We start from the raw sequence: 22,760 nt of genomic DNA, 5'->3' as shown, positions 1-22,760 counted from the left end.
AATCACATTTCATCCTCTTCACTCTTCTGCGATCTGACACTAGCCAGAAGAAGGCTTGGTAGAGGAACAGCTTCCGCTCCATGTCAGGCCAGCCTCACTGTGATACCGGCTCTTCTCCCTCTTTTCGTCTAGCACTTTCAGTTTCGTTTCTCTCCTCAGGTCCGACCGGCATGTTGGCATATGCCGTCGATGGGGACCTTTTTGCAGTCTGCAGTATTCAGTCCAAGCCCAACACAACCTTTCCCCAATGCTGATAAGTGCCATTCTATCGTAGAAAAATTGTGCTTAAGCAGAAGGGGTCATGGTGTTGAAAAACCGTTGCTGAATGAGCCTTAATCGCATCTCATCCACTTTTTCCTCCCGCAAGTGGACAATATACAGAAAAAGGCTTATAAGAGGAACAGCTCTCGGTCCAAGTTGTGTCAGCCTCACCCTGATACTGGCCTCCTCTCTCTCTTTGTCTGGTGTCTTTGGTTTCGTTTCTCCCCTCTGGTCTGACTCGCCGTTAGGCACAGGCCACCGGTGGAGATCCTCTCGCAATCTGCTGCGTTCAGTCCAAACCCCACACAACTTCTCTGGATATTATAGATAATGGATGGATATATGGTATCAAAAAAATAGACAATGTATGTGACATTTGCCCCAGTTACACGTACACGGTTATTTTTAGAAACAGAGAAATATTCCTGCGTTTGCACCCTTCACACACAAATGGAGAATTCGCCTCTGAAAACGATGCTTTTTAAAAACTCCGGCCAGGGTGGAGATCTTGGAAAACGCCGGTTGCCCGTTTGCGTGTAAACGGAGCAAAACGGAGAAAACGCAGGCAGTAGACGTCACAGTATGCGACAGAACTTGCACTGGCGTCAAAAGTGCAACCTACGTTTACATGTTGCTATGGTAACCATGGATCCCCTCAGAGTAGCAGCCGTATTTATGTTGGTGCAAGCCCTCTTCTCATGCTTACATTTACAACTACAGCTGATTTATTGTTATTGTTATTTATTGTTGTTGCTATTTTCGGGATTCTGATTGGCTAACGTGGGCTTCAGCTTCTCGTTACACTGCCACCTACAGTTTTGGAATGTCCTGGCAGCAGACATACACGGGTTCGTGTTTGTGTTTTCTGAAAACGGATACGTGTGCACGGAATTATTTTTGAAAACGGAGAGGGTGAAATGTCCGTTTCTAAAAATAACCATGTACGCGTAAACGGGGCAATTGTATGTGTATAATACAATATAATAACATTGTAAATTAATATAACACATGAAAAGATACCTTTGAATTTGATTCCATTTTTCTCAGTGTAATGTAATGCATTTGGATCTCCCTCCATGTTCTCAAAAATCCATTTTAAACTCTAAACTCTAAACCACGGGACAAGTTGACCAGTGCTAGAATGTAACTAAATTCATTTTAGTAAGTAAAAATCTGCAAATATATAAATATAAGCAAGTATTTTAATCTCATGCCACTTCCCACTTCACTTTACTAGACTTCAGAGAGAAATATAAGTTTTCTTTCACTACTATTATTAGAGAGAACTACTTCACAAATTAAGATTTTTATGCCCAAACCCTGTAAAATTATACAAATGCAGCTAAAACAGAGTCCGTTGAATCAGGAATTAATTGGCCACTATTTTTTTGTTATTGTGCTGGTCATTTTCTATGTAAAAAATGTCATGGTCTTAGCTTCTAATATATACTGTATGTAGGTACGAGGACTTGCTGCTTTTCTTTTTGATTATCATTATTATTATTAGTCATTACATTTATGAAAACCTTTTTGAATGAGTACTTTTACTTTTAACAGCCCACTTCAATGCATTTTTTTGAAATCACATTAAGTTTGTTTAAGTTTATTGAACAGTAGGCCTATATCAGTTTCACTACTGCAGAAGTTGTTCTTACAACCTTTTTTTGATTTTTGATCTTACAACCTTTTTTTGATCTCTCAAGTGCCAGTCTTTGCACACAGCACCACACCTGCCCTTAAATAGTTTTTTGGGGGCCTTACCTGTGCTGATAAGTGACCTTTGAGTAAGTGGGTTTTAGCATTGAGCACAGCTGGCGAAGAGCAGATTTGGCTGGTTGGGAACATTTTGTGCATCTGTAGTTGACTTCTCTTATATTTCTTACTAGAAAATTAAGAGAAAATATGAGAAGTTTAATAGAATGTTGCTGCATGATGGCCCATTGTGTCAAGTTTACCATGTTTACAGACACAATGAAAAATGGTCTTAAATTTCCTACAAAGAGGTAGCCTTATTTGTTGTGAATGACCAGGATTTGTGTGCAAGCTCCAAGAATCGAACAGTTATGAAATGCATTATGATTTTCAATATGATCTATTTTAAGGTATTTGTAATTCACAGAAAACAGTCTTAACATCATTGTCCTCCTTGTCTGTCGTAGGACAATCTAAGCCCGGTATAATAATGCCAGATCGCTGCACAGCGTACACTCTAAATAAGTAGTAATAACTCGAACTCAACCATGACTAACCCCTGTGAAACCCCTGTGAAACCCCTGTGACCACCATTTTGTGACCAGCTGCACAGTAAGCCCATAGAAAAGCCAGCAGGGAGCAAGCAGCACTACCATCCTTTGGGGAATTACCTTTCTTAATATAATGAGAAGCATGTTTGCTCTAAGTTAGGGCAGAGAAATAGGCTCAATATGATAATGTAGAAAGGATCACACGCCTGCTTTCCTCCAGAGGAACAATCATCAAATCAATAGACTTTGACCCGTGACCTCAAAACTTTGTGACAGCTTATTGGTCAAGCTGAAGGCATTTGAATTATCTGGTGAGCAGGAATGTTGCTTTTGTGATGTTTATTCTCATTAAAGAGCAGTTACTATTAAACATACAGTGGGAACACCCTGAAACCTTCTGTAGGTGCATGCATGCTGTTCACTGATAATATGAGTGGAGGTGCATGCTACAAATACATGTGAGAAACACACACACACACACACACACACACACACACTCACACTTTTGGGAATTCTAATGCTAAACCAGCATAAACCTCCTCTCCTTGTGCTGCATGTCAATAGAGCATGTGTGCAGAATAACCAAGTGTGATCAGCTAAATAGAAAAAGGAATGCATGGGTAAACATACTCTCGTCCTATCTGTGTGTGCAATTTGGGGGTGGGGCATGTCTGTACCCTCTGCCAGTGGACTTCACATGAAGATTGGGGGTGTCGTTAGTCCTGTAGCTTCTTTGGCCTACTGTCATGTGGTCAGTACAGAGTCTTGTGATGTGATGTGAATGTGTGTGTGTGTGTTTGTGTGTGTGTGTGTGAGAGAGAGAGAGAGAGAGAGAGCAAGAGAGAGAGAAAAAGTCGACAAACTAATTCAGGGGAAGTAGAAACGAAAATCTATTTCTTCCTCTTCCGCTGCTCTGCAGTACTATCCAGTCAGTGAAGCTATACTATACCTTACTGGCATTAAGGCTTATTAAGGAGATATTTCAGCAATTTTCAACCAGGTTTGTATCAAAACAATGTGGGTAGTGTGTGCAGATGAACTGCAGTGAACATTCCTTCATTGAACCAGTGCCTAGATACTGTATCTCTACTTCCTCCCTGGTGAAACACCGCCAAATGACATAATTAATGCCAATTATGACATAATTAATGTCATTTAGCAGTGTTTGTGGTTTTGGGAGCTGTTGCTTACTACAGGCTATACCTTTGCATTTTTGTATTACTCACAACTCTGTTACTACTCAAAGAGAATACAGCTGATCGAGAGACGCGCTCGTACCTCTCTCTGTTTCTCACAATCCCACCAAAATCCAATCAAACTGTAATACTAGGCAGTGCTGATCAAATATACGTCAAGATTACGTTACTGCACTGCCTATGTCTCTCCTACAATGTTTTCAGAAAGGTATTTTAATGTCTTGTTTCACTGTAGTGGTGAGAGTTTGTGAACAGCAAGTGGGCACCACACTGCTTCCTGCATAGGGAAAACAGTGGCCAAAAAGATAGAGATCAAATGGGAAAACTAAGCAGCACTGATCAAATATAAACCAAGATTTTGCTACAGAGTTACATATTTCTTTCCTCATATGTTTTCAAAAACATGTTGCAGGTTACTGTTTAACTGGAACATGAGGTCTGGGGGGCGTGGCTTTGTTTCACACAGACCATTCTTCATCATGTGAGGTGCAGAGCATTGTGGTAATTGTAGGTTTTCTAAAGAGAATACAGCTGATCGAGAGACGTGCTCGTACCTCTCTCTGTTTCTCACAATCCCACCAAAATCCAATCAAACTGTAATACTAGGCAGTGCTGATCAAATATACGTCAAGATTACGTTACTGCACTGCCTATGTCTCTCCTACAATGTTTTCAGAAAGGTATTTTAATGTCTTGTTTCACTGTAGTGGTGAGAGTTTGTGAACAGCAAGTGGGCACCACACTGCTTCCTGCATAGGGAAAACAGTGGCCAAAAAGATAGAGATCAAATGGGAAAATTAAGCAGCACTGATCAAATATAAACCAAGATTTTGCTACAGAGTTACATATTTCTTTCCTCATATGTTTTCAAAAACATGTTGCAGGTTACTGTTTAACTGGAACATGAGGTCTGGGGGGCGTGGCTTTGTTTCACACAGACCATTCTTCATCATGTGAGGTGCAGAGCATTGTGGTAATTGTAGGTTTTCTAACTCTTTAGCAAAAAGCACCTTGCCCTCTGTTTTCTCTGGTCGCACCAATTTCAAAAGAGTTTGCATTTTTCTACTGCAAAGACAGGATAGTTTTATGTCAGGGTCCACTTTATATCAGTGAAATACTTCTTTAAATGATGCGTTAAAAAAAACACCAGGGGCTGTGATGTTGGACATCCAGCCCATTCTCACTACAAACTCATTAAATATGTTGGCTCTGTCAATGCTCCAGCATATAAGCACGACACCCTTAAAGCCACCCTCTGCGTCCAACCTGAATGCGGCTGAATGTCGTCAGACGAGAACATGCTCGAACCGAACCACTGGCATTGGTATCATACCAGCAGCACGGGCGCGTTCACATGCAATGCACATGAGTGACATCACTTGAGAACGTGGTTAGATGAAAACCAGATGCACATGAAATGCTGAGGTGTCAGTTGATATCGATGCCAGTAACAATGTAATAAAAGGTGCACAAGAGCACTTAAGTATAGGGTATGTGGGGAGTTCAGAGTTTGCTTCCCCTGGGGATGCAAGTTTTTTCTCTCTCCACCTTACCATGTGCCTCTTTTGCGTATAACAGTCTGTGACTTTGTTGCCTAATCCTAACCATCGTGATAGTTCGCGTTGGTTGCCATGTGCTGTTGTGCAAATGGACCACACTGCGTCATCCCACTATTTGCATTTGTTGACATCACCGAAATGGCATTCTGAAGCATAATCAGCTAACGCAGGACACTGACAAAGCAATGTGACGAGGTGGGATGAGAATGTGTTGGGCAGTCTGTTTTGTCAGGTACAGATGAGGTGATGAAATGCAACGCCTAAAAATCCCCATCAATTTCAAAATCAAGGCTTATTTGATGTGAAAACATTGCACAGCAGTTTATGATGAAATGAGACAGTAGACATTCAAACAGTAGAATTAACCTGATCAAGGTACAAAGTTATCTACCAACCTGTTTGCCCATTTCTGATTGGCCAGTATAGCACCTTGCCAGATGACATCACATGTTGTGTTTGAACAACAGTTAAGCCAGGTTGTACTTTTTTGCCTCCTCTTCATTTTTTTTTGCCATTTGTTTTGCTGGCACAGTGGTCTCGCTGATATAAATAAAGAGCAAGCGGATGTCTGAACACAGCTTCTTGGCTTTGTTTATCTTCTCTGGTGTCACAGTGAGCTCAGGGGGAGCATTATTAGTAAAAAACAACACCGATAACTCAACTATGATCGCCAACTCACTTTTTGATGACTTACGAGATCACCTTCTTGAAAGTTCTCACCATCACTACATCAGTTGAGTAAATTTTGCTTTTGAATTCCTGCCACTACACAGTGCTTCCCAACTGGCATTGTACATTTCTGCAAACAATGGAAACATTACATTTTGAATATTACTATGCAGCTGATACATTGAAGCTCTACAATTCAGCAAGGTCGAGGTTAATGGGTACTTAGGTTTAGTCACAAAAAAAACCCTTTGGTCATTCTTAGGAAAGGATCGTGTTATGACTTAAAACACCTGGTTCTGGGACATTATTCCTACTGGAAAAGCAGCAATGTCTGTTTAAAAAACAACTGGTATTCATGGACCTATCTCTGCTGGAAAAAACAATGATGAGTGGCTACAAAACACCCATTTTGCGGGTCTGAAAAGTCACTGGAAACACAGACTCACTAAAAAGCAAGAGGTTTTTTAATTTGTTGGTCTTAGACAGTTGTCTTTTGTGGTCTGCAGCTTGGCAGGCATCTCGCCAAGATGTCACACCATCCACCATCTCTTCCACCTCCTAATGAAAAATGTCACCTTATATACTGCGTCACTTTAGAAACATTGATGTTATACATATAAAACAGGCAAATGTAACCTATTTATGGTTTGCAGAAATGTATAATACCAACATTTTCTTCCGGCCTGAAAGCAGACAGAACCATCTTTGCAATCAGTCTTGGCTAGTTTGACAGACAATGTTCATGCCAGACTAAATAAACCAGAGTTTGTTTGAGCAGGTGAGGTGTGAGAGCCTTCTTATTTTCAACTGAACATGTTGATATGGCCTCCGATCTGATGCCTCTCACACAAACATGAACCAAATATGAAAATAAACCTAGGTTTCTCTTAACTGTAGAGATGCCTCTGAAAATATCTTCATAAAGAACGCAAGAGGGAAGGAGAAAATACAGCTGGATAGAGAAGATGACAGATAAGAGGAAAAAACACTGTCCAATGTAGCAGCAGTTATGTAAAAAAATGTGTTATGTTTCTTTTCTTTTCTCCTCTCTCCATCCCACAGCCTCATTCATTCCTCACCATTTCCCAGAAAGCTGTTGTGCAAGTCTAACGGAAGCCCACTAAAAAGGCTTTTAGAGAATGTTACTCAAACCAAACCCATTCACACACACACACACACACACACACACACACACACACAGACATTACACCATTAAATAGTTTGAGAGATTGACAGTCAAATCCAGCCTGCCCCAGAGGGCCCTAGCACACCAGAAAGCAAATGTCCAACAGAATCAGTGAGACACTCTAATAGAAAATATTCTCTGATACTGTACTGCACTACTGAGTGTAACATTGCAGGGGTTTCACTTTAGAAAGACGACATCTTTTGCACTTTTACCTATTTTTGTTCTGATTAAGTAAATTACTAATATTGTCATCATGGGGAACACAAGGTGACAATAACTGCGGTTACATGTACACTAATATTCTCCTCAGAATATGATGCGGGTCATATAAACAGCATATTCTATTTAAATATTCCAAATTAGGCAGTTTTTCAAATGTATCATTTTCTGATGAAGACATGTAGGATATGTCTGTATTATTCCAGATTTGGGAGCATTATTTAGACATGTATACAGCACAATTGGAATTTGTGTCTCAATTGGGTTTGACCAGAGCCCTTTAAGAGAGAGTAAAGACATCTCTGTTCGCTCCAATGAACTGTTTTTTCACAGCAATGGCGGCACGTGGAGCATCTCAATAGTTCCCGGAAGTAGCATTAATTACTAGCGGCGCAATGGAATTGCAGCGAAGGAGACCATTTGTGATGGGCTTTAACAGGGTAAGACATCTAAAGAATCGTTTTTGATATTATCAGCATATCTTGGCTAAATTAACATGTGCATCAAAGCATGATATTGGATTATCTGCCACTAAATTACTAGATTTAAGAAGCAATAACAGATATGCTAACAGATTAAGCTAACATTAGTACACGTACTGTATATACTGAACACATTTCGTTAGCCGCTAACAGCCTGTTGATTTAAAATGTCCTGCTCTTGAGTAATTTCATCTAACGTTAAGGAGTTAAAGGGGAGAAAAGGCTTGTGTGATTTATTTTACAGCTCAGTGAGTTACATGTCAGCTTTGTCAAAGATATCATGATGCTTGATAGCAGAGTGCTATTTTATGGTACATAAGTACTGATATGAATTAAGAGTGCATTTTTCAGACTAATAAACAATGTAAAAAACATTATTGTAAACAGAAACGAAATTTAAGGGTGAATGTTTTCAGCTTTGTGATTCTGTTAACTCCATTTGTCTTCATGATGTTACAGCTCAGCTGATTTTCCATTGATTATCCCTCTCTCTTTCAGCAAAAGAGCTACACGAGATTCAGTGGAGTCTGGAGACTCCCTGCACTAAGACAGCACCCTCATCCTGAGTGTCAGCTCCCTGTCTTCTGCAAGCCTTTCTCTGTTTCTTATTTTTATTAAACCATATACAAGGTTTTCCAGGGGTGTGCTCTCTGTTTGGGTAAAATGATCTAATGCAGTTTTTGAAAATGATAACCTCACATATTTTTTTGTAGTTGGAATCCGTGGTAATAATGCAAGACTACTTCTGCTGGCATTACTCAACAACATTTTCCTCATCTGCGTGTCAGCGTGCCTTTCACTACACGACTGGATTGTCCCCAGGCAGCACAGCAAAGCATGGTGGAGACTATCTGAGAGGACGCCACAAACAAGGACATGTACCAACTGCTAGATGTGCTATTTATGTTTCTGAGTTTATTAGATATTAATGAAATTAATTAATTGCAGTAAGTAAGTCAGTAGAAAGACAAAGCTAAATAAAATACATGTTTATATATATATATATATATATAAGCAATAAACAGCAGCCTGCTCCTTTATCATGGTAAGGTAAGTCTAAAATATGTCAGCATAACCATATAAGTCATATCCACATCACTCATTTATACTATGTAATTATACATTTTACATATAAAAGTGCAATACGTGTACAGTATATATGTATATATATGTGTGTCTTTGTGTATAGATTTTATATATTTTGTATTTTAAAATATATTTTATTTTTTGTATTTTAATCATGTTTAACCCTTATTTAGCACTCAGTTGCTTATTTTCTATTGCCTCTGACTCTTGAGCTGCTGAAATGTGTGAATCTCTCAAGTATGAGCTTAATCAGCCTAATCTAACCCTAGCTGTCAACATTAATCTTCAAATACAAGCATGTTTTAAAAAACAATATAATAATGAAACTACATACAATGCACTCAGTGTATATTCTAAATCAGTGTGGTTATTGACTGCTGTTTTTTGAAAATTGGAGTTTGGTTTCTCCGTATAATGTATTCAAATGGCCCACCAGACACTTCCAGGAACTATTCGAAGCCTCCATGAGTCATGTGACGCCCGAGCATTTTGAACTGACGTTGTCATTACTCTGTTTATTCTAGTGCACTAGGTTTGACAGCATTTTGTGACACACAACCTCTCATCTCTTTACAGTCGGATCCGTGTGTTGTCATGGATACATTGTACAAAAACTACCTGGCCAACAGTTTGAAAAGCTTTAGGTAGAGATACATGAAAAAAATCCCATACTTCTGGTTGTAAGGAGAAACACACCTTCTTTTAAACTTTATAAAAGACACACTGACCTTTTCAAGAAGGTGATGTTAGGAAAGAGGGATTCAACCAAGTCTGCCATGAGTAAACGGAAGCGTTCATTTTTATTAGTCATGTGAACACCTATAGGAAACTTTTTGGAATAAAGGTTAAAAAAAACAGACATTTTTTGTGCATGTAAATGTACTCACTGAGATAGCAGGCTATCTCAGGCTGATGATGTATTTTTGCTTCTGCCTCTGTTTGTTATAAAAATATATATTTCCTGATAGAGAATTCCAGGTCAAGCAACTTACACCTCAGTCGGACTAAAAGTAAATTGTAAAGCTGCATTGACGATGTATGTCCAGTTTTTACTCACACAAAGTAAATTGCCTTCTACATGATACAAGGTAGATTTGTTGTTATTTTTCTTAAATGTGGTTTCAGAAGAAATGAAGTTCAAGTTGATCCTAAATCCTGCTACATCCTGTTGGCGTTGAATGTCTCTTACAGCTTTAACTGATGACCTGAACAGTAATTACAAACAGTCTACCAATCTGTTCAGACAGAGGGCTGACAAATTCTCACAATACTGTCAACAAATTAAAGGTAAAATAAATAAAACCCAATAGGAGTAATACACCTAGTGAAAGTAAGTACAGCAGATTTTCACATCTTACAAATACAGCAAGCCTTCAAAGATATGTTCATTAAATGCTATTAGAATATATTCAGATCTCCTGCTACTTGTGAAGTTTTGAAAAGTATTATTATAAAATATAGAAAACAACATTTAAATAAGATATGGGTTTAAAAACAAAACAAAACATGCAAATCAGAGTCAGCTGTCCAGCGTTGACTTGAGTCTGAGTTCCTCACTTTACAACAACAAATGAAAACAAAACACACAAAGTTCTGAGAGAAGAGAATAGGGTAAACTCTGAATTTCCCCCAGCGGGTATTTTAAATGACAAAAGCTGATAAAACAAAACCAGCTTGTTACACAGACACACATAATGCACATTCTACTATGCAGTACTATATCTATTTGGAAACACAGTAGATCTGTGCTTTTTGAGAGAAGTAATGGCTTTTGTTAACATTGAAAAAACAGTAGCATTGAGCCATAGGGGACACACATACATACATGGATGCAGATGCCGGTATTAAGTGTCCACACAGACACATACACACACACACACACACAAAAATACACTCACAGACACAAACAATGAGTCACATTTACACACAAGCGTATACAGTACACACACAGTGTGGATGCCAAGCTGCTGGGGATTGGGGAACAAAGGGAAGAGATGTGAAAGCGGCAGATGACTTCAAACAGCAGCTATTTCTCCGGCTGACCTGATACACAGGGTGGGTGACGTAGGAATGATGGAGCTGGGGAGGGTGGGAATGAGAAGGTGAGAGAGAACTAAACTGAAAAAAAAACAGGCAGCGGGAAACAGGACATGTTGCGAGGTATAACACTCTGGTAATTTATATGAGCAATGGTGTAGTGAACAGGAAAAAAAAAAACTTTAAAATTGTTCAATAACCTATAACATTAATGTCACTGGGCTGCTGTTCCATTTACTGTACTGTTCATAGGTGTGTGTATGTGCAAGTCTGTGTGTGTGTGTGTGTGCAGGTGCAAAATAAGCTCTTAATGAGCCATAGTGGTCATTTGGTGTGTGAGTCAGTGTGTGGAAATAAAAAAAATTACCTCGCAGATCACAGTGTGTCTCTAATGGTTCATTGCCATCCATGGTGAGATGATTCCTGGTGGAGAGCTTGTTGGAAATAAAAGTCAGCCAAAGACTTCTCTGATTTTATTAATTTACCTTTACGTCATGACTGGGGCTTTATATTTTGTGCCACACACATAAGATTATTTATTGTTGTTCTCAGTATGTTGGGACCCGTTCTTTAATGTCACTTCAGTAATTCAAGCAACATGCTGTGAGAGAACCAAAGTAATCCCTTTAAACAAGCCCAGTTGCCAGAGGAAAATGTTGGAACTGAACATTTTTGAAAACCATGAATACATTACTTTTGCACATTCCAAAAGTATCATATCAATGTTCCTAAAGTGACACCTATATGAACTGACTTTGTCATCAGGATGTGAGATATGTGAGAGGTGAGATGCTTGCCTAGCTGTTCAAAAAACAAAACATGTTTTTTATTGAATCGCTGTGTTTTCCAGTGGCCTTTAGGCAACAAACGTGGCTGATATGGAGCAAACCAACACTGTTTTAGTAGTGTGCCACAAAAAGCAGGTACTTTAAGAACAAAACTTAAACTTTTCCCAACCATGAGGCAAGATGCAAAACTAAAGTAAATGGATGATACTTAGCACTTTTCTAGTCTTATTGACCACTCAAAGCGCAACACTACATGTCACATTCACCCATTCGCACACATTCACACACTGGTGACCGAGGTTACCGTAAAAGGTGCCACCTGCTACTCAGTAATCATTCACACACACTCAACATTGGAAGCAATTTGGGGTTCAGTATCTTGCCCAAGGATACTTCGACATGTTGACCAGAGGAGCTGGGAATCAAAGAGAGCAACCCACTCTACATCTGAGCCATTTACCCAAATGAGTAAATATTGGTGTGGCTTCCAACGCTGGAGACAGCTCCCTGAGAGTAAAAAGATGCAGTTTGATGCTGAACTTGCAGCGTTTCTTTAGACTGGTAAGTAATATCTAATGTTTGCTATTTACCGAAACATATCTTTAGTGTAACTAATGACATCACAAAGTCTAGGCTTACAGTTCGCGATAACCTTTCAGATGGCATGATGTGACTGTTGTCTTGCTAAAACTGAGCTAAGTAAGCTATAAACTATACACAAACGCCAGACATGAAGATCATAAGTCAGCAGCCTGATTTTGACTGGCTGTATTCTTGCTCTTCTGTCAGTTATGAGTTTATTTATGACTGATGACTTTAAATTGCGGTTTATTTCCAGCCGCAGTCAGACTGTTGGTAAAAGACAGAATGGGGGGAGGGGACATGTCTACCTCGTCTTCTCAGAGCAGTCTGCAATAAAAACTGGAATATGAACAATAATGACAGCATTTTATCCTATAGTTTGAAACATATTCTAACTTGTATTTTATAGTGAATTCCTGTTAAATTGCACTGTAGCTTTTCTTCTTTTAAATAATTTATTAGCATCTTTCTTTGAGTGTTGTTTGTTTTCATCTCTTTTGTCACCTGGAGCTTGCAGAAGTAGTCCCTATATAACTGTACTGCCTGTGCATGTCAAAATGTCAAAATAAACTTCTTATCTTGATAATGTTGACCAATTCACTTTATTGTAACCACTCAGCATTACTGTTATGAGATGAGGCAAGATTAAAAGTTTCCATTTTTACACGTCTATCACTATACTATCAAACAGTGTCATTGCTGCAGTTAGTAAATCATAAAATTGTTGCTACAAGTATGAATGAGGAAGAGCTGCAGATTCTACCCCCATGAAAAGACAAGCTGGGTCTGCAGAGCTGGAAGATCCTGCTTTATCCAGTATTGGGCCAAGTAATAGTGATAATAAGCCTTTGCACCACACGACAAAGGGAATTTCAACAGCATTTGTGTTTATCTCATGTCCTGTTCCATGTCCTTGTAATAAATGACAAAGCATAAAAGGCTTTTTGTTCTGACAGTAACTGAAATGAAACATTCCAACTTGCTGAAAAGACATTCCATAGGAATCTCAACTGTAACATTAAGAAATGTGAAATACTGAATAAAAAGGATACTGAAAGACAGCAGCCACCCCATCCTCAGTTTGTTCACCCTGCTGCCATCCAACATTCCAACTTGCTGGAAAGACATTCCATAGGAATCTCAATTGTAACATTAAGAAATGTGAAATACTGCCCCCCCTCAATTGGACTGGGTGGCTGGAAATTATGAATAGCTCCTTTAAATGTCATCTACCTAACATTGTTTCCATGAAAGCTCAAAAGATTAATATATTGACACTCAATGGCTAGACACTCTTACATTAAATTCAAGGCAACACAAGTAGTGGACTGAGATCATAAGCAATACGCATTTGTTGTGATCATAGTGGGGCCTCATGTTTGCCTTGTATTTCATTTGAGGAAGAGATTGCACTTCTTCTCTGGCTCTGCTTCCTCTCTCTTTCTTTCTGGCTCTGCTTCATCTCTCTTTCTTTCTTTTCTATTACTGCTCTGTGGCATTCATATTTAAGTTGTAATTGCTAATCAGTGACTCTAGGATCCTCATTGAGTGCTTATCCTTTTTACTGTTCACCACCTTTGTTCTGTTGAACTGCACTACGCTAATCCCGTTGCCTCTCCGGAGCATTCCTGCTCCCTTGTTTCCCAGCTTTCCCAGATTCTGGCCGCAACCCTGGCTGTGCCTGGTTATTGTGATATCTGTGATGGTTGTGACCATGCCTTTGGTTGTGCTCGTGCTGTGGCTGCACTGATACTGTACCCCCCGCTCGCCCTGATCGTGGTCTTGGTCCTGGTTGCGCCGATGCTGTGATCATGCCTTTGGACACCTCCATATCAATATATGCATGAGACTCTTATCAATATCATCATAGACCCACAATGACCCACAATATCATCATAGAGTGCATTTGATAATTTCGCACCTATCGTTATTGTATTATGGCATGCGGCTGTTAACATTATTGCTGTGCCTCTCTCCCCCTCTCTCCCCCTCCCCCCTCTCTCTTTCTCTTTCCCTTTTTGCCACAATTGTATTTCATTTGTTATTTACGACATCTATTGCATGTCTGTCCATCCTGGAAGAGGAATCTCTCATCATCCTCTGCCGCTCTTCCTGAGGTTTCTTCCTTTTTTTTCCTGTTACAGGGGTTCTTTTTCAGGAGTTTTTCCTTGGGTGATGTGAGGGTCTAAGGGCAGAGGGATGTCGTACACTGTAAAGCCCTCTGAGGCAAACCATGTTTTGCAATAATGGGCTATATAAATAAAATTGACTTGACTTGACTCGACTTCTTTTACTGCAATGGCATGGCATGAATTAATTTACAGCTAAAAAATATATATTTTTTAAATTTTTTATCATTTTACCTATTCTAACTATGATATACAACAGCTGCGCATGCAGATGCAGATGCAGCAGCCAGTAGCCAGTAGCTCTTCAATTTCTTGCTACTTTTGCTATATTTTCCTATTTTTTTCAACTCCATGGGTCCTTTTGCTGAAGCACGACTTACCTATGACAGTGAAGCACTCATCAACAAAGGAAAAGTTGTGTGGGTCTTGGACTGAATGCAGCAGACTGCGAGAGGATTGGACTGTGCTCACCAGATGTTGAGTTTTTGGTGAAGATGTCCATATTATCTGAACAGAGAATTCACCAGTGTTTTTATTGTTGCTGTATACATTCCTCCAGATGCAAATTAAAAGAAATGCACTAAAGGAATTGTATGATGCCATCAGCAGCAACAACACCGAGCAACCAGATGAAATCTTCATAGTAGCTGGTGACTTTAATCCAACAAACAAATGTTCAAAGATGCTATCACTCAAGATAACAAGATCAGTCTTCAAGAATATGATCTTCTGTGACATCATATATCAGCAAATGTGTTGATGATGATGTTGAAGGTGAGCTCATACTCTAACCAGAAAGGCTGGATGAATGGGGAGGTGAAGGCTCTTCTCAGAGCAAAAAAAGCTCCCTTTCAGTCAGGGGACAAGGAAGCATGCATCACTGCCAGAGCAGGACTGAGAGCGAATCAAGGAGGCTAAGAGGAGACATCAGCAGAGACTGGAGAGAGACCTCAACAGTAACAGCACTTAAAGATATGTGGCAGGCCATTCAAATTGTCATGGGCTACAAAAGCAGGAGCACAGCCATCATATGTGAGGCCATGCTGCCGGATGCGCTGAACACATTTTATGCTCGCTTTGACCTCCTCAATAAGGACTCAGCTGTGAAGTCTAATCTGCCTCCAGAGGACTGGTCACTTTCAGTGACCACAAGTAATGTAAGAAAACTCCTGTTGAGAGTGAATATAAACAAGTCCGCTGGCCCCAACTACTTTCCTGGACATGTACTAAAAATCTTGTGCTGATCAGCTTGTTAATGTTATAACTGACATTTTTAATATCTCACTCTCACAAGAGACTGTTCCCTCCTTCCTCAAGACAGCCATTATCGTCCTTGTACCTAAAAAGTCTGCTATGTCTATTCTCTCGATGATTACCACCCTGTGGCTCTTACCCCCATCCTGATGAAGTACTTTGAGAAACTCATTGTCCAGCACATCTAAGACAAAATCCTTGCAAGCCTGGACCCTCACCAGTATGGTTTCAAAACCAACAGATACTCAATGCTCAACATCAGTGCCCCTCAGGGCTGTGTGTTCAGCCCCCTTCTGTTCACATTGTACACCCATGACTACACTCCCAGACATCAGGAGAACTCTATTGTGAAGTATGCGGAAGACACCACCATCATCGGCTGTATTACAAACAGAGATGAGAGTACATACTGGGAGGAAATTGACAATCTTGCTGAGCGGTGCAAAGAGAACAATCTACTGCTCAACGTCAGTTTAACCAAGGAGCTGATTGTTGGTTTTAGAAAGAGGAGGTAAAGACACACACCCCTGTCTACATCAGCAGAGCTGAGGTGGAGCAGGTGAACAGGTATAGGTTCCTTGGAATTACTATCACTGAGAACCTATCTTGGTCAGCAAGATCCTGGTAAACTTCTACAGAGGAGCAATAGAAAGCATACTGACTGGAAACATCACGCACTGGCATGGTTTGTGCACAGCCCAGCTGCCATCTGGAAAAAGATACAGAAGTATCTTCTGCCAAAACACCAGACTACAGAGCAGCTTCTTTCCCCAGGCTGTGAGACTCCTCAGCTCCTCCTTTAACGCCAAAAAGATGTAGCAGGATTTAGGATCAACTTTAATTTCATTTCTTCTTAAACCATGTTTAAGAAAAATGACAATAAATCATCCTCGTTCCTTGAATTGAAGCCATTCAAAATCTCTCAAAAAAGTACATATACTACATTTATAAACATATCCAAATGTAACTGAAATCCAATGATTCAGTGCATATATATGATATAAGATCCTCTGGAAGACAAATTGTTGGTAATTTAAAATACCCTCAACCTGCCTACATTCAACTTAAAAGATCATCAGAAGGCTACAGCAAAATGCACCCACCAAACAGATCAACTGCACTGGCTGCAGACATTACACTGCTCATTAGAGTTTTAACTTGTCTTCTTGAAAAAAACAGCAGAGACTAAGCATAGTGTGAAAATGTCGAAAGCTTTGTTGTTGAAAGCGGTCCAAAGGAGATGTTGTAACATTGAATTTGAGCACATCTAAAATGAGATGTGTTCCAGTTGTTCCTTTAGCCCCTGGTACTTCTCTCTTGTCATGCTCTTTCTTCCTGATCTTTATGTCAGCTGGGATTGCCACATCTTCCATCACTATCCTCTTCTGCTCCTTGTCAACCACCACTATTTCTGCTTGGTTAGCTAGCAGCTGCTTGTTAGTCTGGAACTTGAAGTCAAACAGGATGTTAGCCCTGTTGCTCTCAACTACTTTCTGTGGTGTGTCCCATCAGGACATGTGAAACTTTCGTCCATACTCAGCACAGATGGTCCTGTACACTATCCCAGCCACTTGGTTGTGCCTCTTTGTGTACGCTGTCTCAGCTTGCATCTTCCTCCCACTACTATTTGCCGGACTGTTTCTGGGGCCTCTTAGCACAGCCTGAAGTGGAGGTCCTGTCTGCTATGGCAGACCCCTACCTCTATGGATCTGGTGCTCAGGGCTTGTTCATGTGCTGCCATGATCAAGGCCTCCATGCTGTCCTTCAGGCCTGCCTTTTCCTCCACATCACTCTTCTGTTGTTTGAAGCACTCTCTGTGCAGGCCATAATGGGGGTCCACCTTTCAGATGTATTCTTGGACACCCCTTGTTTCATCCTGAATTGTGGCTCCGACACTCACCAATCCTTGTCCTCCTTTTCTTTACTATTCGCAGAGTTACAGGCTACCGGACTTTGTGTGGGATTGTCCTTGTGCTGTTGTTCCCTTGCAGCTGGTAGTGTCATGATTCCTGCATTCTCCTCCTCTCCTTCACTGCCAGTACTTTTCCATTCACCTCACTCTGCTCTGCTCTACCTGCTAGCCACGTCCACTGCTGCAGCCTGCTCTCCCCTCAGCTGCAGCTCATCTCCAATCAGTGCAGTATTTAAGACTCTCCAGTTCACTCACTCTTTGCCAGATTGTTCCTCTGCCATGCATGACTTTCCAGCGTTCCTTTACCAGATTACCTGCTGCCAACTCAGCCTGTTCCCGACCAACCCTCCGTGCCTGCCACCCGGTGTACCTACCTGCCTTCTGTCCCTGACCACGTGCTTCGCTTCGGCGTTCTGCATTTCTGACGGCTTCACTGGCAAAGACCTCCCCGCTCGACCACGACGATCCTTCAGCCTGCTCCTCGACGGTACCGTTGCATTCTCGGACTGTTTCCTCGGCTACGGATCCTCTGCCTGTCCCCGACCATGACCCAGCGTTTTCCCCGACGACGTTTCCACACGTGTTGTCGGTTCTTCGAGCTACGGGGTTTCCTACACTCCAGCCACAGTGAGTTCCAGCTTCGTGTCTTCACCTCGTCGGATTCCCAGAGACATTAATTGGGTAATTCACCCGAAGAACGGACTGAACATTTGTGAGCTGAACTTTATTTGTGTTGGTTATAATAAAGGTTATTACCAACTGACTTTGAGTGTTGGCGTACTGCTTCTGGGTTCATACACACCCCGTTTCAGGTAGTACACCATCCATGGATCTATGGAGAACAGGCCTTTCACTCTGTTGGCCTCTGCTTCTCTAGTGTACCTTCTAGAAGTCAGAGCTGTGAGTCTTAAGTTGGCAGTGTCTTACTTTTGGACATCTTGCTCTACTTCTTAGGATGACGTCCCCATTTCTGTTAGCCAACTGACATCCCTTGCTTCCTTGATCTTGACTTCCAACCTTCTCCATGAGTGATGATTGAATCTTAAAGCACTTCAAAAAATAATGAATTTTAATTGGATTATATGAACTGCGAATATTCTAAAAATGAGTAGCATTGTTTCTGTGTGCTCCAGCAGCACAAGACGCCTGTTTATGTGGGCATGGATAGGAAAAGATGAACAGAGACATCAACCATGCAAAGAAACTGTGGACACTGTTGTGACATTTTGCAATGGTATGTAGAGATACAGCCTTCCAATGTGATGGCTAAAGCCAGGTAGACAACGTGGTCATGCACATGAGATAAAAGACAAGACCAGATAATAATAAAATAATATGCACACGCCAACAACTGCACAGGAGTGTTAATTATTTTATTATAAATGTTACAGGTAATGGATGGATGAATGTATTTCTTTTGCTCATACTATCCCATCATTTCTACTCATTCTATTGTCAGGGTGCAGATTTAGCATTACTGTAAGGCCAGGTTTATCATATATGTATAAGTAAAAATGGGAAGTTGTGACAGTTATATGAAAAGAAAATCAGAATTAAATCATCATTTTATTTTTAAAAGCAGGTTTGATCAGTTGCAGATGACCTTTAGCCAGCTCTCATGCTCCATGAAATCCAGACTTATGTCAAATCAACAATAGTCATTGCCATTGCCCTCATTTTATAGAGTGCTTGCTTCCTTCTTATCTCTTTATATTCCGTCTCAGATGGTGTTTTCCATTTCTTACTTTCTATTTTAAGGTTTTTGGGAGACAAAGTAAGTAGTTCGAGAAGCAAATGTTTGTTAGGGCTTTCATTAGGGATTCAAATTTGCTACCAGTTATTAATGACTTGACCTATTCCACTAGCCCTCACAAAAACAAAACCATCACAGTCAGCAAGTCTGCAAGTGCAAGGAGTATTGACATTGGGATTCAGTGTAAATAAAAACTACCATAAACTTGAAAAGCACTTTTGTTTGAACATGGTTTCCATAGCTTGTTGGGTATGATTAAATATCACTATGTATATAAAAACTGAGTAAACAGAAGTTTCAGTGGTGCTGGTTTCATTGTGAGAGGTTCTGGGTGCTATATGGGGACATTGTGAATGGGTGTGACACCAGCAATGCAGCATATCTAAGTATAGCTTTGTGAAATTGCCTCTCGACTGCTTACAACTTGTTGTTTGTGTGTGCTTCTGCGGCAACCTGGTCTCAGAGTGATTATGTTCATTGCTTGGCTTTCCCTCCATCCACTGATCCTTTCTCCTCTCTGCAGCCTTGCCCACATCAAGCCCAGATATAGGGGTGTGACCCCAAGGCTGACTTTGTACTGCCTGTCAGAGAGGGGGTGGAGGAGGAGAGGGCGAGAGGTGGTGGCAGAGTATTGATTGATAGCTAACTTTATTGTCTTTAAGCCCCAACCCCTCATCTGTTACAACTGTTTGTGTGTTTGTGTGTGTGTGTGTGTGTGTGTGGGAGGGGACAAAAAAATGAGAGCTAGATGGAGTGGCACAGAGAGAGATACAGTCACCCTGCTGTTGCCATTACCAGTCAACCTGAACACACAGGATCACCTCAGCTCATACATAAAACCATTTTGTTCAATAAATTCATGACCAGATCTATTAAGCGTCCAATCAAATCTGATCTAATTACAACATGTCGCCAATCACAGATAAAACTGATGTATCTCAGGATGGTGAGTAAAAGGATTATGACCCTGCCCACTGAGGATAGCAGTCTTTCCTCCAGCATGTTTCAAACAGCTTGCGCCATTCCAACATGTCCAACAGTTTACTCCCCCCCCTTAATCTAACATTAACCCGTATTTATACAGTGACGGTGACAGTTCACAGTTCCACAAATTTCTCATTAGTGTTTTACTCTTGGCCTGTGGGAGCTGCCAAGTCGAGGAACTGCTGTGTCAAAAGAGGATTGATGACATATACACACCACTAAATAGCAAAAAATATATATTATTTTATAATATATCAACTCCAGTTCCAAATTCTACAGTTAAAGACTGAAGTTAAATTGGTCCAATCACCATGATGCCACGCTAACAACAAAAGTCACTTCCAGGTAGAAAACTGGCAACTTTTTTGAATTGTGAAGACATGTAAGTATGGCAAATGTGTTTATTTCTGTTGTAATTTTCAGTCATACCTGGAACATATAAAGATAGAGAGTTAAACATGGTGGTCCATCCTATCTGACATTTTGGTTGTGCTTATTTCATGAACTGTATTATTTTCTTAAACAGGACATGTTATGCCCATTTTCAGTATCTTGAATATTGATTTTGAACTCCAGTGGAGCAGCTTTGTATCATTCACTATCCAAAAAACTCTCCAGATCTCCAGAAAACTGTCTCTGAAATCGTCTATCTGAGCCCTGTTTTCAGCAGAGCTCTAAGATGGTCTGTTTCAGCTTACTCCTCCTCGTGCCCGCCACCCACCCTGCCCACTTCGCTGATTGGTTGGCTTTCCGAAGCCATCCGAGAAGAGGCAAGAAAAGACGAACACTCCCTCCCCTGCCTATGTCGATGCGGAAGTTCTGTTTGCAAACAGTAAACAGACAAACTAACGCAGGCTATGTTAGAAACCGCCTACTATACTAGTCGTACGCACTGATTTGGTCAAAATGTAGTATGTAATATGCGAACAAAAGCGAAATCCACAGTATGCCAGATATACTTGGATGTAATACTGATTCAGAAAAAATCCTCATTATACATCAGACCAGTCTGCCTGGCCTACTGTTTCCCACAATCCATTGCGCCAACGTTTACCAATCCGAGGGAACAATGGTGGAGAGGGCAACTCTCGTTGTCGTTGTCGTGCCACCGGTGGCTCAAGCCCAGCCATCACACAGCTGGGCAGACCAAAGCCACCAGATGGAGTCCTTGGCTTGCCCTAGTGTTTATTAATATGGCCTTGCCAAAATCAAATTTTTATCTTTTAAGGTCATTTAAATTACTTTTATCAGGTAAACCACATACCAATGTACGCCAATAAGAGTACAACTATACAGGAGACATGAGCAAATTTTAATGTATTTTATTAAAAATATTTGGGTACCTTAAAGGGGATATGGTTCATGATCCAACCAAACTAGCATGGGCTTGGCTCACATGAACAAGATACAATCAGCAAGTTTAAAAGGGCACCCCGTGTGATTGAGACAGAATAAAGAGGATAATAGCGTGTGTCCCAAGCAAAGCTAAATCGATACTGGGGGAACTTGGCTGTAATGCAAACGTAACGGCGGTACATCTGGTCACTTCAAATCGTAACAAAGACGTTATTCATCTCACTGGTAAGCCTTCATCACTATTTTCTGTATATATCACTTGTTTACTCTATTTCAAACTGTAAATGGATGCTATGCAGTAGCCGTTTTACTATCGTTTGCTTTTGCTTTCAAAAACCGGAAACCAGCCATGCCTGGCTCAGCATATTGCAAAACAGTACACCATTTCGAAGCCACAGTTTGTTGTTGTTACTTGGACATGGTAACCTTCGAGACGCGGTCTCACATGTTGGATCCTGAATCCGGTCCGGATAATGAAAGATTGTAGCAGGAACCTCCGCAGCAACAGAGACTTATGAAAACAGCCTTTGCCTGGTGAGTAAACAGTTATCAGAGTTACTGTTGAACCATATGGTGGATTTTTTCTTTTACTTGCTTTCCGCTTTTACTTAGTTTCTAATACATTCCCTTGTTACTAGGTGTATGTGTGGAAAATACGCTAAGATGCCGAGTGAAGTGAAAAAGAAATACCGAAGGTAAAGTTGTGTAAAATGTTTCCTCTGCTGTTGACAAACAACGATGAACTGTGTTTCTGCACCACCGTTGATTATCATGCTGGAGTGCACTGAACACCTGCTTAAGTAGACTGATTTGTGAGAATGTGTAAGCTACATTTACAGAAAAAAAGTAGTTTGGAATTTTGTCGCTTGAGCATAACAACTTTGTTATATAAACTACAGTAGATTACTTTTTACTTGAAAATGTTTGTTGTAAAGACATATTGTCACTGTCTTTGTGGAATATACCAGTTATCAAAGCTGGCATTGTTATTTTTGGGGAATCAATGAAGGCTAATATCTATACCAGAAAGTATTCTGAAATTCTTTTTCAACACACTAAAC

The 22,760-nt window shown here is 40.5% G+C and overlaps 1 protein-coding gene and 1 pseudogene across 7 annotated transcripts in view; both read right to left on the bottom strand.

The window, feature by feature from the left end:
- rbfox3a (RNA binding fox-1 homolog 3a) overlaps window positions 1-22,760 on the bottom strand; it is a 939,385-nt gene that overhangs the window by 270,891 nt on the left and 645,734 nt on the right. The gene's annotated exons all lie outside the window — the stretch shown is intronic.
- Window positions 16,962-17,698, bottom strand: LOC148186388 (uncharacterized; annotated as a pseudogene).

Source organism: Plectropomus leopardus, chromosome 19 (assembly GCF_026936395.1).
Source record: "Plectropomus leopardus strain MGB_pleo_1.0 chromosome 19, ASM2693639v1, whole genome shotgun sequence".
Taxonomy (NCBI): Eukaryota; Metazoa; Chordata; class Actinopteri; order Perciformes; family Serranidae; genus Plectropomus; species Plectropomus leopardus.
This window is presented reverse-complemented; position numbering and strand designations above follow the sequence as displayed.